This window comes from Chrysoperla carnea, chromosome 2 (assembly GCF_905475395.1).
Source record: "Chrysoperla carnea chromosome 2, inChrCarn1.1, whole genome shotgun sequence".
Classification (NCBI taxonomy): Eukaryota; Metazoa; Arthropoda; class Insecta; order Neuroptera; family Chrysopidae; genus Chrysoperla; species Chrysoperla carnea.
The window spans coordinates 10,705,169-10,721,023 of NC_058338.1; the positions used below are offsets into that span (position 1 = coordinate 10,705,169).

Here is a 15,855-nt window from a genome sequence, read left to right on the forward strand (position 1 = left end):
GATTTCCGCTACTAAAGTGTTTATTCGTTGAGCCATACATAAGGAAAATTCGAAAAACTTGTTTGAGTTTCATTATTTTGATCTAAAGCGTCAAAAATAATTGGTCTATAATAGAAGAGAAATTTTGTTTGGTACACTTATAAGCAAACATATCCTATTTATCTCACACAATAATAATCATAATGACACATCGCATACAAGACAAGAAATTCAATATCTATTATTATACTCTTAAATTACATTACATTATGCTGCTGTTACCTTTCCATAAGTACTTACAGTACTGTACTGTACTGTAGATGCTGTACGTATGTATCTTTATAGTATAGGGGAAGGTGTGATACTGCATGTATTAAAATATCCCAATAGAGTCTCAGTAGCCGTGCGGATTAAAGCAACAGACTTTAACCGTGTGTCTAGACTTAGGCTTAGGTTGTGGGCTCAAATCTAGGCAGCGCCAGTGTGAACAATAATAATTAATGGGGCGGTAGAGTTGATCATACTGTCGTTGCTCGGATAAAAATAAAGTTACCGACTCCATCCGCATCATAAATGTAATTGTATATATGGATGTAGTTTAATAAAGATTTACAAATAAAGATGTGGGTGGCCTCGGAGGTTTAATTCCATTCTTATTTATTAAAATATCATAATGTAAATTATCTCTATTTTTAGCCTTGTTATCGCTAAAAACAGTTTTTCAAGAATTTAAATATTAAAGAACTCTCGATAAACAAATATGAATCATACAAAACGATGTGTGAACCATGGAACAATAGCATAATGTATCATGGTGACAGCCTAATGTTCCCAGAATCACCTCCAACGAATGCACCTAAAGTTTTTCTTTATTTTAACTAAGCCATATAGCCAACTATGTTTCCTATTTAAAAAACACAACTTTGGGTCATAGCTCGAAAACCGATCGGTTTATTTAAATGTTAATGACGCCACTGGATTCTACAGAAAAAAGTGACTTCAGTATGTTCAGTACATAAGTTTAAAAGTCGACAAATCGAAAAAAGAGATCGAGAGAATATTATCCTTTTTTTTCTATATCGTGCAGTTCTGGAGATACCCAATGAAAGCCTGAAGATACCCAGATGTTCTAAAACTTATTTCGTATACCACCAACTTTGAGAATCAATTATTTTACAGCCCCCCAAAGTGTGCTATATCAATTTTATCCTATCACATTTATCCAAAACAAATTATCCTCATCGCCTCATATGTAGGTATCTAGCACCCATACGGGGTCGTGATTTACCTTTCCGAAATACTAATTTAAGGGATAGACTCACCTAGCCATCTTCTACTTGTCCTGCAAAAGATGTATCCTTATTTTTTGTATAGCTATGGAGATACCTTATTAAAACATCGAATTTGGCTCACTCTGTACTTATCAACTTTATTACAAGTACAATACTTAAACGTGTTTCATGTACTCCCATGTATGTAGATAATGCATTTTCCACAAGAATATACATATCCATTCTACTGGTAGTTTACTACAGCAGCTAGTTCTCTTGCATGGTATGATGTCTATAATGTAGTTAGGTATACTAACTATATTTATATACTATAGAAGTACTTTTATACGTCTAGACGACTGTTTAAATAATTCATACGTAAAATATTAATATTTTTGAATCAAATATCATATAAATAGCAAAATAAATATATCAAAAAGCAAATTTTTATCATCAACCAGGCAGGCATAGAGGCGTTTACAGGATGTACAAGAAACAACACCAATGCCAAAGTATTTTCTTTTTAAAATTTCGATCAGCAATCTCGAAAACGAAAAAATTGAAATAAACTGCAAAATACGACTCTTTCTGACATCTATTGGTGTTTATCGTAATTAACGAAATAAAGTACTTTAGCGGAACATTCAAATTGGTATTTGTGAGGAGACATTTTAAACGGTTCTTATATTAGTGGTAAAATTCTTTTTAAAAAAATACTGAGCAAAGCTCGCGCATCCAGGTTCTACGTATTTAAACAGGTAAGACTGATTGATTGAGTTAATTGTTGAAATACCCTGTAAATAAAGTAGTGAATATTGCTCATTTAAGAATACTCCTCAACTTCCCATCGTGAGCAGGCAATAATAATTTCAGCTTCATACCTTTTTTGGTTTTTGAGTTATCGAGATCACAGACGGATAGACAGACGGACAGACGAAAACCGGAAATGGACATTTTAGGTGATTTTATGAACACCTATACCGAAATTTTGTTCGCAGCATCTATATTTTTAAGCGTTACAAACTTGGGACTAAACTCGGAGGGGGCATTCAATTTAGCCTTCACTATTAAGATGATCGATTACAAATTTTAAAGATATTCTTATATTGAAACATAAAAAGTATTTTAACGTAGACCTAATTCAGCAGGTGTCGGAAGTAAAAACTTCACTTTATGTAAAGTTGTATTTCTACATTTAAATTATGGTTTTAGTAGAGGTGGATAAAAACTTTAAATTACAAAGTTTATTTTTATAAAAAACTATTAATTTGTTTCTATACAAATCAAATGCAAAAAAATGCAGATTTCTTCACTCAATTTCTGCAGAACTTATTTAGATTAATTCTATCCTTCAAGCTATGCGCATATGTTGATTTTTTCCTACTAATGATACTCTTAGAAACAATTCGAAATGTTCTGATTAAAATTTGAAAAATAAATTAATTTAAATGAAAAAAAAAAAATGAAATTTTCTTTAATATTTTAAATGTATACCAGTATGCCGTTGCTTTGATAATAAATACATTTTCGTTATTAAATTGAAAAAAAAGACATGCCTGTCTTTTTTAATTTAAACAGAGTGCATTTGAAATATTCATTTTGAAAAATAAAATGGCGATGGATGGAGATTAAAAAATGATGTAATTAATTTTTGTATCTATCTCATTCATGGTGTTAGGAAAGGGGTTAAATAAATGAAAAGTGGATGTTGAGAATATACTACAGTTCGCTTTGGTATATGTTGATTTAATAATTCAAACTAGACTTTTTTTTTACAGATCTGTATTTTATGATTCGAATTGTATTATTTTATTGATTCACCCAATGTTAATAAAAGCTTGTTATTTTTTAGAAATGTAGAAAAATCTAGACAATTTTACCTCGACAAGCCGTGGGTTTAGTCACATAGCGACTTCTACAGTCAGGGCCCATTAAAATTTATATCGACTCAAATCTTTCCAATAAAAGGTACCGATTGTTGAAGTAGTTATGTAAACTACTGGCCTGGTTTCTTTCTTTTCAAATATAATTTAACGCAGTCGGGTATTTGATTTTTTAATTTTATTATATACATTTTATTTTGAAAGTTATACGATATACGATGTCGGACCGTTAATTAAAATTTTTTTCATTATAATATTGGCATGTTACGAGGCAAAAAAGAATATTTATCTCTTCAAAAAAAAAAAAATAATAATAATAATATCTTGTTTTCGAACAACTGTTATTTTATAAATTAGTATTAAATTATTTAAAAATAATATGGTTTAGTCATTGTTAATCAATTATAAAATAAACGCAAATAAATATATAATATATTTATTTTTAAAATATATCTACAAAGTGTTTGAAATTCAATCAATCCAGGTTTTTAATAATATTTAAATAAATAGGGTATTATCGTTGGTCAAAAATAAATTATGAAATTTGAAAAAAGTTAAAATTTATGTAAAAATATACTTAAATATTCTGATTACGAGTCATAAAAGCACATTTTTCTTTTAAAATATTAAAATTAAAAGTCGTAATTTTTAGACTATATATCACGTGACCTAAGACGCGGGCAAGCTCTGATGTGATGTCATAGCGGAATGAGTCATAGACTATCAGTTAGTTCAGTGTAGAGAGCTGGGTATAATATATCCATAAATAATAAGTATTTATATTTATTATAATCAGATGTCTATGAATATATCTGTCCAACTTATTTGTGTTATTTCGTATAGTGATATCCATATTACGTCATCAAATTGGATGTCCGCGTTTTTGGCAGTTTAAGAAGGTTTAAAATAATATTTAAGTTTTTTGGCAAGAAAGCATGTGTATTTTTCTGAAATAAATTTTTGGTGGCTTTTTATTAACAAAATCAACATTTTGAAGTACTTTTTCAAATATAGTGGAATACCCTATTATAGGTCGAATAATTCTCCTCCGAAGTAGAGGATAACATTCAGTATTAATGTCAATTGAATTATATACTGCAAAAGGATTATATAATTATTTATAAATAAATCAAATAAATACTATATTATATTTTATTTAAAATCCAATAAATTGAGATTATTTAATTGAGTACAATAATAATTTATTCAATAATTATTATTGGATAAAAAATTTATTTTTATAAATTGATAATATACAATTTGTGTCGGTTAGTTTATATAGATGATGCAAATAATATCATTATATGACAGGTAGTTATTAATTTAAAGGAATCAGCACGGATTTGATACTAATACGGTTAATACCGGTATATTTTAAATGTGAAAGTAAGGATATTTAGAACTTAAAAAAATTGCAAAAAATCGAAAAAAAATTTTTAGCTCTATTTTCGATAAAACTCAGTATATATGGTAATTTTGACCCAAAAAGTACAAAAATCGGGTGCATTTAATGACTGGTCGAATAGTTTTTGAGATACGGACTAAAATCCATCCATCTAAATATTGCGATTTCGCAGAAACTTTGCATCCAATCATTAAATTAACCAGATTTTGATACTTTTTGGATCAAAATTACCCCATCCACCGAGTTTCATCAAATTCTGAAACAATATTTTTTTTTCCGATTTTCTCGATTTTTTCAAAGGGGTACCCCTTAAAAAAATTGCAAAAAATCGAAAAATTTTTTTTACCTTCAAATTCGATAAAACTTAGTATATAAGGTAATTTTGACCCAAAAAGTACAAAAATCGGGTGCATTTATTGAGTGGTTGAATAGTTTTTGAGATACAAGCTAAAATCGATCCAAATATTGCGATATCTCAGAAACTTTGCATCCAATCATTAAATTAACCCGACTTTTGTACTTTTTGGATCAAAATTACCCCATCCACCGAGTTTCATCAAATTCTGAAACAATAATTTTTTTTCCGATTTTCTCGATTTTTTCAAAGGGTACCAAAAAGTACCCAAAAAGTACAAAAATCAGGTGCATTTGTTGACTGATCGAATAGTTTTTGAGATACAAACTAAAATCGACCTAAATATTGCGATATCTCAGAAACTTTGCATCCAATCATTAAATTAACCTCATTTTTATTCTTTTGGGATCAAAATTACTCCATCCACCGAGTTTCATCAAATTCCAAAACAAAAATTTTTTTTTCGATTTCCTCGATCCTCCCTAGCCTTTGTCACACGATGTCACATTGCAGGTTATAGTGACGGAGTTGTTGAGTTTATTTTTTCTGTAGTATAAAAATTTGAATCTTTAAAAAAAAAAACTATCATATTTATTTTATGTAAAAAATAATTTATTAATCAATTCAGTGAAAACTAATTATTTTAAATGATCAGTATACAAATTGCAAATAACAAAAAATGGAGAAAAAATATCAGACTTGACAAGTGATCTCATTTGATCATTCTCGTACAATACCTGCATTGGAAAGAGACTTGAAATGAATTTAATTTTGGGGAAATTAAATAATTTTAGACAAGCACAAACGTTCACCATCACTTCACTCTGACTCAATCTTGTCTGATAAAATATAAATAATATTTAAAGTACATGTCAAATCATTTAACATAAATTAGACAGTAAAATCAATAAATATTGACATTAATATCAATCACTTTTTATTCACATCTACTTTAGTTATACCAACGAAAATCAACTTATTTGTAGCATGTTTCAGAAATGTGTGGCAAGTTTGGCAAATAATTGAGGAATTCGTCGCATAAAGAATCGAATCAACCGACGAGCGCGAAAATATTTTGAAGCTCTATATAGTTTCAGTTTATTATTAAATTGAGTTTTCACGCAAAGATTTCATCATTAAATTATTGGATTTGTTAGGGATGTAAACAATTTTTATGCTGCAAAGGAGTGGTAATGTATTTATCAGACTTTGACTCCTATATAGGACACTAGAGGTCAAACGCGGCGGCCGATTTTAATGATTCTTACGTCAATCGGTTCGTCTTAATCTACTGAAGATATGGCATTAATGAAAATATACCGACCACCAGACGTCATTTTGTGAATATGTTTGTTCTTATGTGGCACACTTTATAACTGTTATAAATATCAGATGATTTCTCAAAGCAAAAAAGGATATCGGATAAGAAAAGCTTATTTAAACCAATTTCCGTAGGAGAAAAGACTTACATAGTGGTGTTATGGAAAATAAAATATGGCCGGAAAATGGATTTTTCTCTTTTTTAGGTAGCAATAATTCAAAAACCTTATGTATTAGAGAACTTCTGAAGTCCAATTCGAGTTCAGCACAGCAAAACCTATAATAAATATTCTATCGCATCAATGTGACAAATAAAAATTAGATTTAGTTTGCCAATATGCCTGATTGTCTGATTGGTACATCCTGTAAAAACATGAAAGTCTATAAACGACACATACATAATAAAATCTAATAATGTAGAAGGAAAAATCAACTTATATAGAACCTGTTCGACCTGACAAGACACTGCAAACTGTTCCTGTTACAGTAATGTCAATATAAAGTTAAAATTGACATGGAAAAACTGAAATGAAAACTTTTAAATTAAATTTACTCAGTTGTTTGTATACAAAACATTTAGGAGCAAAACTTTCCTTTTTCATATATTTATTTGTTCTTTTTTAACAAAATGTTTTTTTTTTTTCTTTTCAGATTTAATGGACGAATTTATTTACGATAATAAGTTTTATGATTGAAAAAAATAAAAAAAACATTTATAAATAAATACTAGCGGCCTCGACGGACGTTGTCCCGTAAAAACGTAACTCCAATTCATGAATACCTATACTACGTTTAGCCTGTCCGCTAAGCCCATCCCGCTAAACCCCAATTTAACTCCTATTTATTGGAGTGGCCTGACCTTCGACCTTTGGCCTGACCTTTGATAGTAGAGCTCGCTGCGCTCGCATATGGCTCTAATAAATGCCTATTGACAATACCTGAATACTATTAAAAATACATAGTACACATAGTATACATAATGTGATATGATTTATATGCGCTCCCACCATTTAATGAAATTTCATTTTTTTGGTACGGAGCCCTCAAAAACAGTTGTAGTGGACCGAATGGTAAATCTAAACCATTCTCCAATCCCCTTGAACTCACACAAAAAATTTCATCGAAATCGGTCCAGCCGTCTAGGAGGAGTTCAGTCACATACACACACACACAATAAATATATATATTAAGATATATATATATATATCGTACTTATCAGGTATTTTGAACATTCCATTAGCAAATTTTCTGAACCAAGGACTTACGAAATGACCTAAGATAGAGTTAGGACCTCTACTATTCTAGGAAAGTAATGTCTCATTGAGGACATAAATTTCACCATTTTTTTCTATACATATAATTATTATGTATTCATATTAATTGTATGTATTCAGATGAAGTTTAAATAAAAAAAAGGTCAAAATAATGATGTGGGTGTCCTGTATGAAAGACCTATGTGTTGGAGGAAGGGAGGTAAAATCCATTATTATTATTATTATATAAGTTAACCGTTTTTATACCATGTATATATGAAATATACATAATGTATTAAGTTTAGTCCCAAGTTTGTAACGCTTAAAAATAATGATGCTAGGAAAAAATTTTGTCATAGATGTTCATAAAATTACCTAATTAGTCCATTTCCGGTTGTCCGTCCGTCCGTCTGTGGACACGATAACTCAAAAACGAAAAAAGATATCGAGCTGAAATTTTACAGCGTACTCAGGACGTAAAAAGTGAGGTCAAGTTCGTAAATGAGCATTATAGGTCAATTGGGTCTTGCGTCCGTAAGACCCATCTTGTAAACCGTTATAGATAGAACAAAAGTTTAAATGTAAAAAATGTTCCTTATCAAAAATTAAACAACTTTTGTTTGAAACATTTTTTTCGTAAACATCACTGTTTACCCGTGAGGGCGCCAATTAGGCGGAAATTTTATAATATGTACTATACTTGATTATCAGTTATGTATGTGTCACATGTTTGTATGTGTTATGTGATAAAGAAATCAACACTAACTATGCATGGTATTTCAACAATTAACTGAGTCAATTATTTGTTTTCACTTGTTATATTTATGCTTCAGCGATGTCAAACAACAACCTGAATTAATTGATCAAATGTACATTAACGCGAGCGAAGCCGCTATTAAAAGCAAACCTAAAAATAAATTCAAAAATAAAAAGTCTCTGTATCTGTAAATATGTAATATTTGTAATGTATCATGTAATGTAATGTTAAACCTATATTTTGATGATACATACGTATATAATGTGTATCTAAATATTTGATTAGGAAATGAGTTAATATTTATTTTAAAATTCAAACCAAAACCATTATAAGTAATATATCGTTAATGTGGATTTTATTTGTAAACTAGCTATGAACTACCCGCTTTGCTGGGCAACATATCCACTTGCACCCCTCCCTCCACATTTCCTTGCGTGGCATAACAGTTTTGCAATGTACACGTCATGCTCTTTTATTTGATACCCCACTTAGGTATATTTGTAAATATTCGATAATTCCTTCCCACTTTCTCGCTACACCTTTCTACCCTCCGAAGGTTAAAAGTAGATAAAAACAATAGATCTTTGAAGCTGTTTGTATATCGTGTCAATATTTGAGCTTAATCGATGCACAACTTTTTTAGTTTTTGAAGGATATCCCTTTCAACCCCTATTTCAACCCCTTACTCTACTATAATATGGATGTATTATACATAGAAACCTTCCTCTTGAATCACTTTATCTATTTAAAAAACCGCATCAAAATCCGTTGCGTAGTTTCAAAGATTTAAGCATACAAAGGGACATAGGGACATAGGGACAGAGAAAGCGACTTTGTTTTATACTATGTATTGATATTCATTGTATATTTGTTGTAACGACAAAGTAATGAAATCCAAAAAACTGAATATGCCCAAACCTGATATGTTCGAAACTAATGCATTTTTAATCACATTGTTCCAAAAATAGAAACTTATGCACTATATAGAGAAGGTCAATGGTGGCGAGAAGAGGTGTACAGTAGATGTATCACAAACTTCCACATCCCCCACCCCAGAACACAATATATGGATTCTTGAAGATGTCTGAATTATATTTTCTCCAGTCAACTTTTGAGCATCATCCGTTGGTTTAAATGAGCTTAAATTCGGTATGCAGAGTTATTTATTTGGCTAGATGAATTTCATAAAAGTCGGAGTTGACTCTTGAAAAGTGGATTTCCCGGTGAAAAATCACTTTTTTGTTTTTATGGCTTTGAAGTTCAGTACAGCCTCTGCAAATTGAGTTACAAGGTTTGGAAATGTTGTATCTTAAGGGTCAACCTTATGCCTTTTGGGTCACTTTTTTGTCAAATTTCTAAGCCCTGGGACATTCTTTATGAAAATTTATATTTTGTTATTGTTATGGTATTGAGATCCGATTAATATAGATTAAACATTATGGATAAAATTTACTATAATTTTTTCGTATTTAGCAATTTTTTTTTCAAAATTTGAACGAATTTTTCTCAACCTGGAACTTTTACTTTCCTCTACCAAAGCGATAATTTTGTGACACCCTGTGGTAATGATATATTTAACTGAATCTATAATCATATCATTAGCGACCAAAATTTTCACAAACACACAGACGATCCATGTACATTCATACATTTTTGATTTAATAAATTTGGAAGGGTACAGAAGGAAGAACATACTAAGTCACTTTTTTTTTATTTTAAATGAAAATTGAATTTTATAGTGCAAAGGAAGTAGAATTCTATCATAAAATCTTAAAATTAGCAACGAGTAACATACACAATAAGAGCAATTACGATTAGCTAATTCATACTGACTACTCGATAGTCGTAATACGTATTTATATAATACAAAAATTGATCCAGGAGATAAGGACGAAAATCGAAATTTATTTAAACGTACGAGTCACAAATAATAATTACCATGGTATGAAAATAAAATATTTGTAATAGTCAATTTTATGAAAGTTTAAATGTCCTAAAAATGTTGTGTTTCAATCACTACATATTATAAAACAAAGTCGCTTTTTCTGTCCCTATGTCCCTATGTACGCTTAAATCTTTGAAACTACGCAACGGATTTTGATGCGGTTTTTTTAATAGATAGAGTAATTCAGAAGGAAGGTTTTTATGTATAATACATCCATATTATAGTACAGTAAGGGGTTGAAATAGGGGTTGAAAGGGATATGCTTCAAAAACTAAAAAAGTTGTGCATCGATTAAGCTCAAATATTGACACGATATACAACCAGCTTCAAAGATCTATTGTTTTTATCTACTTTTAACCTTCGGAGGGTAGAAAGGTGTAGCGAGAAAGTGGGAAGGAATTATCGAATATTTACAAATATAACTAAGAGGGGTATCAAATAAAAGAGCATGACGTGTACATTACAAAACTGTTATCCAACGAAAGGAAATGTGGAGGGAGGGGTGCAAGTGGGGGGGTTGCCCAGCAAAGCGGGTAGTTCACAGCTAGTTATAAATATATGAATGGATTTATCCGACCGTGTGTTTTGGCCCGTACAGATTATACCCCTCCAACAACGGGAGACTCTTGGCTCGAGCAAGTAAAGCCTTCATGCCCAAAAACGGTACTTTTTGAGCGTGACTTAGCATGTTCTTCCCATGTACCCTTCATATGCAACGCAATGCATGGTATTTGAACCAATTGCATTGATGATAATAATTGTTATATTTCTATGTTATAAATGTGAGTATAGATAAATGACATAGTAGGTAGCTATATGGAATGAAGAATGTAACTTGATATGAATGTAACCGGTAATGAATCCGGATATGGAATAACATAACTCCCATCATCAATGCAATGATTGGTTATGTAACAGTTTCAGTTATGTAACATATAGAACATAAAATAGGTATGTATGTTTGTTATGTTGAAATACATTAAATATCTGTACTTTACCATGGAGCATAGTTATAGATATCAACTCATTATTATCACATGAATGTATTATTATTATCAGTTTAGAATTTGGACCTAGATTTCTGATGTTTTAATATTAAAATATATGATTGGTTAGTTTATGATGAAAATGATATAATTTCCTTTGATTGATGCATAATTATCAAACTTATAAAACGTTGGAAAAATTACCCAAATATCTAGCGCAGAAATGCTTTTTCTAAAACATCTTGTGGTTTAGTGGTCTTAATCTACAACTGAATGTTGGAAGATGCCTTTTTCAATTTTCTGTTTTACCCTCAAGGTTTTATGGGTTTTAATAGACCGTGAGACAGAAAGGGGACTGACTTTTTTCGCAATCGCTTGTGTTCTCAAATGAGCACGATGACGTCATATTTAAGCTATCTGTCTTAAAAAAGCCAGCGGGGAATTTGATAGACATTATGACCACTTGATAACATTAATAATTATTTAACAATTGGCATATTTGAGGTCGAAGACAAGCGCAAGCTCATCGGTGCAGTATTTTTGTCGGGCAAAATATCTTTAGCATTTTTTCAGACAGATTTCAATTATGTATTATTCATCTTACAAAGCACCCTCTCTGGTCCACGGTCAATTTATGATAAAGCATTTAACAGAAATGAAATGAGAGCAGTCTTAACAGATATAAAATGATAGAAGGCAGTCTCCCTTTTGAATACTAATAACGGAGAAAGCTCTCAATATTGACTGCGGCCGTATGCTCAATGTTGAAAGTAGTGGACTGAAAATAGCTCACGTTCCACACTAAACTATTGCGGTTAATAAAAACGGCAATCTTTACTAGGACGCCTTACACGCCTTAACCTACCGACAATGCTTCGAGTTTCCTCAAACTTTTTTATATACACAATTCGAACAGAATTGTTATTTCATTAGATCAAGTGAACAATTTGAGAATTGTTGAGCACTAGTGACGATTGACGTTTGAAATAAATATTCACAGCAATATAATTCACAGAGTTGAAAACATGGGAAATTTGAATTGAATTAGCTTTTATAGTTGGATATAATGATAGTTGTATGATTGGAAGTAACTAATTTCCACTTTACAATATTAATTATTGTTAAATCGTTCACATTTATTATTATCAATATCGGTAGGTACTAATGATATCATTCATTTATACCTAGTTTAGTATGATAACAACAGGAAGATGCCCACTTGTGTGTTAAATACTATTTTTCATTCTGGAAGGTTTTAATGATCATTATTCAATAAGTTTATTTTCATCCACTGCAATGTTAATTATTACTGTAATTCTGAATTCTAATGAGCAAATTGAAATAACAGAAAGGAAATGATAGTGCGATTAACGTATGAATTATTCTATTCCTGTTAAAAGGGAAATATTTTGAAAACTTTTAAGTAATCTAACTAAATGGCTTGAATCACAGGGCGCTTTAAACAAATTTTAATAGGAATCACTTAGGTTGTCTTACTATGGACATATTGTTTGACACTTCTAAATTTTTTTTATATCTTAAGGATATTATAATACAATATCCATCAACGCAGCCACTCACAAAGTTTCAATGGATGATACAAAAAGAGTGGCGTCGATTATTTCGATACATAATCGTATATAAAAAATACGATTAAAACGCTTTACCGTAAGTGTTATGGTACTTTTTCATCACTCTGTAAATAAAGCCACTTTAAATTTTCCATCATATCTTTTTCATCGCCTCATAAATAAATTGGGCAAATTGTAACTACACCCAAAGTTCATATTAATTGTTGTATATTATTTTTTATTAAATAATTAACCACAAAAGAAAAACGTATATTTATGTACTAAAATTTTCCACCCTAATAATAATTCTGCTGCTATTTTAAACATTTTTTTTTTTTGCATAATAAATAAATATTATTTCATACTTTACTTTTTTTTTTGTATTGTTTCGTTAAAAAGCATATTCTTTTTTGTTAAAACCATTTAATGTACCCCGTTTAAAACTGGCAGTGCCTAAAGGGCTCATTCACTCATACAATACCATAATGAGTAGTACTTTAATACCTCAACTGTTGTTAAAAACTACATTAGTACTTTAAAAACATTCATGAAGCGAGATGATTAAATGATGTGGAGTTTTGTTCTTTATGTTTGTACTCAGTACTCTGTAGTGAGTGTTTGTTTGCAACATGCAGTGAGAACGAGAGGAAGGACTGCTCTTTCTCCAAAAAAAAAAAAAATGAAAATAAAAAAGAATAGGCAAGAAAATTAATTACTTTTTCGAGCATTTACTTTAGTAAGCGTACCTTTTTCATGTATATCTTCTATACCGGATGTCTACCATTTTCCTAAGAATGTTTTGTTAGTCCTAGAATTTTCAGTTAAGGCTCGGAGCAATTAGTTGTGTGCAGAATCGAGCTTGCATGAAAATTTTGATATACAAAGAATTTATCAAAAAATAGCTTTACATATATATCATTTTTCTGTTCGTACCTTTATCACTGCACTTCTTATAAACGGCTGAACCGATTTCGATAAAATTTTGTGTGTTTAAGGAGATTCGAGAATGGTTTAGATTCACAATTAAGTCTACAACAAAATGTTTTTTGAAGATTCCGCACCATAAAATTAAATTCTATGCAATCAATGGTGGAAACGCATATAAATGATGCATTATATTACGTCTCACTATGTACTGTATACTTATTTGCGCTTCCACCATATTTATCGAGCTGATATATGAATAATATCGAGATATTATTTATTATTATTCAAGTATTGTGATTAGGGATTAATCAGAGGACTGTCCAAGAGATAGGAGTCAAATTTGTGGTTAGTGGGCTGGCTAAGCAGGGGCGGGCTGCGGCTGTTGAATGAATTTTATTATTTTGATTACTTCTCTGCTCTAATATTTTCATAATATTTTCATTCTCAAACGTCATTCATAATCACATAATTAAGTAGTAAATTAAAAAATTAATTTATTATAATTATTTGAATTATGGAGATGTTATGATTGACAAAGTTAAAGAATATTTAACATGCGAAATATTTAACGTATGTGCAGAACGCGTGAGCAAATCTCTCAGCACGTGACTAACGATTACAGAACAATTTACGTGAGTACTGACTATAAGGTGGTTACTATAAGATAACCTTTGATTAATCGCTTCTTGAGTCTGCTTTGTGATTGGTGGATGAAATATATCTCGGAATATCTCGGAAATTATGAATCAGATCTAAATTTGGTGAAAAATCTTTTTCGTTTGACTAGATGAGGTTAGTCTCAGATTAATTAAATAACACTCTGTATATGTCCGATATAAACTAAATACCGAATTTTACACGATTATAATAGTTTTATTACTTTTTACAGGAACAACATATAAGCGATTAATATTCTATCAAGGTATATCATGAAAACATGCAAGCAACATGCATCTTGGGACAAGTGTTTTAGACACATATCACGATTGTGCAATATGTAATTTTAATATGGAAACATAATAACCAAATAAAGCTATTACGGTCTATAAATCCAATTTGTTTCAAAGGTTAAATACTTAGTGTCAAATGTAAACGGTAAGCGACAATCAAAGTTCGGCACTGACATCTTTTAATATCGATGCGATTGTTAATATTTATTGGCAAGATGTTCTACGTTTACAAATATATTTAATCCAATATGTTCAAATTTGTAATTTGTGTAATAGATGATGTGGAAATATTTTATTTAATACTTGTGATGTTATATTAAATTTTATTTTAAATTTACACATTTTTATATAAACTAGCTGGCAAAGAAACGAAGGTTATGTAATTATAAAGGGACTCGAAAATGGTTTTCGATCAAACGTATTAATTTGGGAAAAATAATAATTGTCATTTCTCAGTTTTTTCACAAGAAGAACATTCTTATTAATAAAATTGGCAAATGAAAATTTTTATTTCGTGTATATTATTGTGTGGATTCTCGTTGGATAAGTCCTAAATAATAAAATAGGGTGAGTTTGCTTGATTTTCTTAAAATGGATAGATGATAGGAAACGTGCTTATTATTAGGATTAATAAATACCTTTGCCAAAAATTTTTTTTCTACCACCAGCCAAACAAATCATTTTTTTATGAATTTGGATTGAATATAAATTTGAGCCAAAGAATCCTTCAAATTACGTAACAAGTTCTCAGATCAGTAATTCAAGGATTGTTCATTATCAATATATCGGATAGATTTTCAACAGATACTAATTAAAATAAAATTAAAATTTTTCATGCTTTTATGATAAAATAAGCGGAAAATTTTTTTGGTTCGTAAAATTTTTTTCAAAGTATGTTTCCCTTCGTACAAGTATGGCCTTCTTAATCTCAACGTATTTTTCTGATATTTAGGAAATACCATTTCCAAAAAGGTGCCGAGAAAATTGTCTGCTTAAGTACTAGTTTTGATAGGGAATTTTCGCAAATGACATTTTTTTGCAAGGCATTGCAAAAAGAGTGTTGTGCGGTGACGTAAATAGCTGCTCTGGTACGCGAAATTTATACTAGCTGCAGCTGCAAAGGTAGCCTGTTTTTTCTCCACGTTCACATGAAATTTTTTATGATTAAGTGTCAAGAAAAAGTTTACCACTATTTATTATTAATAGTTTGCTTTACAACCAAGCATCACGTTATTTCAAATGGTTGTCGAATA

At 30.3% G+C, this 15,855-nt stretch overlaps 1 protein-coding gene across 8 annotated transcripts in view; it reads right to left on the reverse strand.

The window, feature by feature from the left end:
• Positions 1 to 15,855, reverse strand: part of LOC123294017 (disks large 1 tumor suppressor protein) — a 1,177,915-nt gene that overhangs the window by 263,032 nt on the left and 899,028 nt on the right. The window lies entirely within an intron of this gene.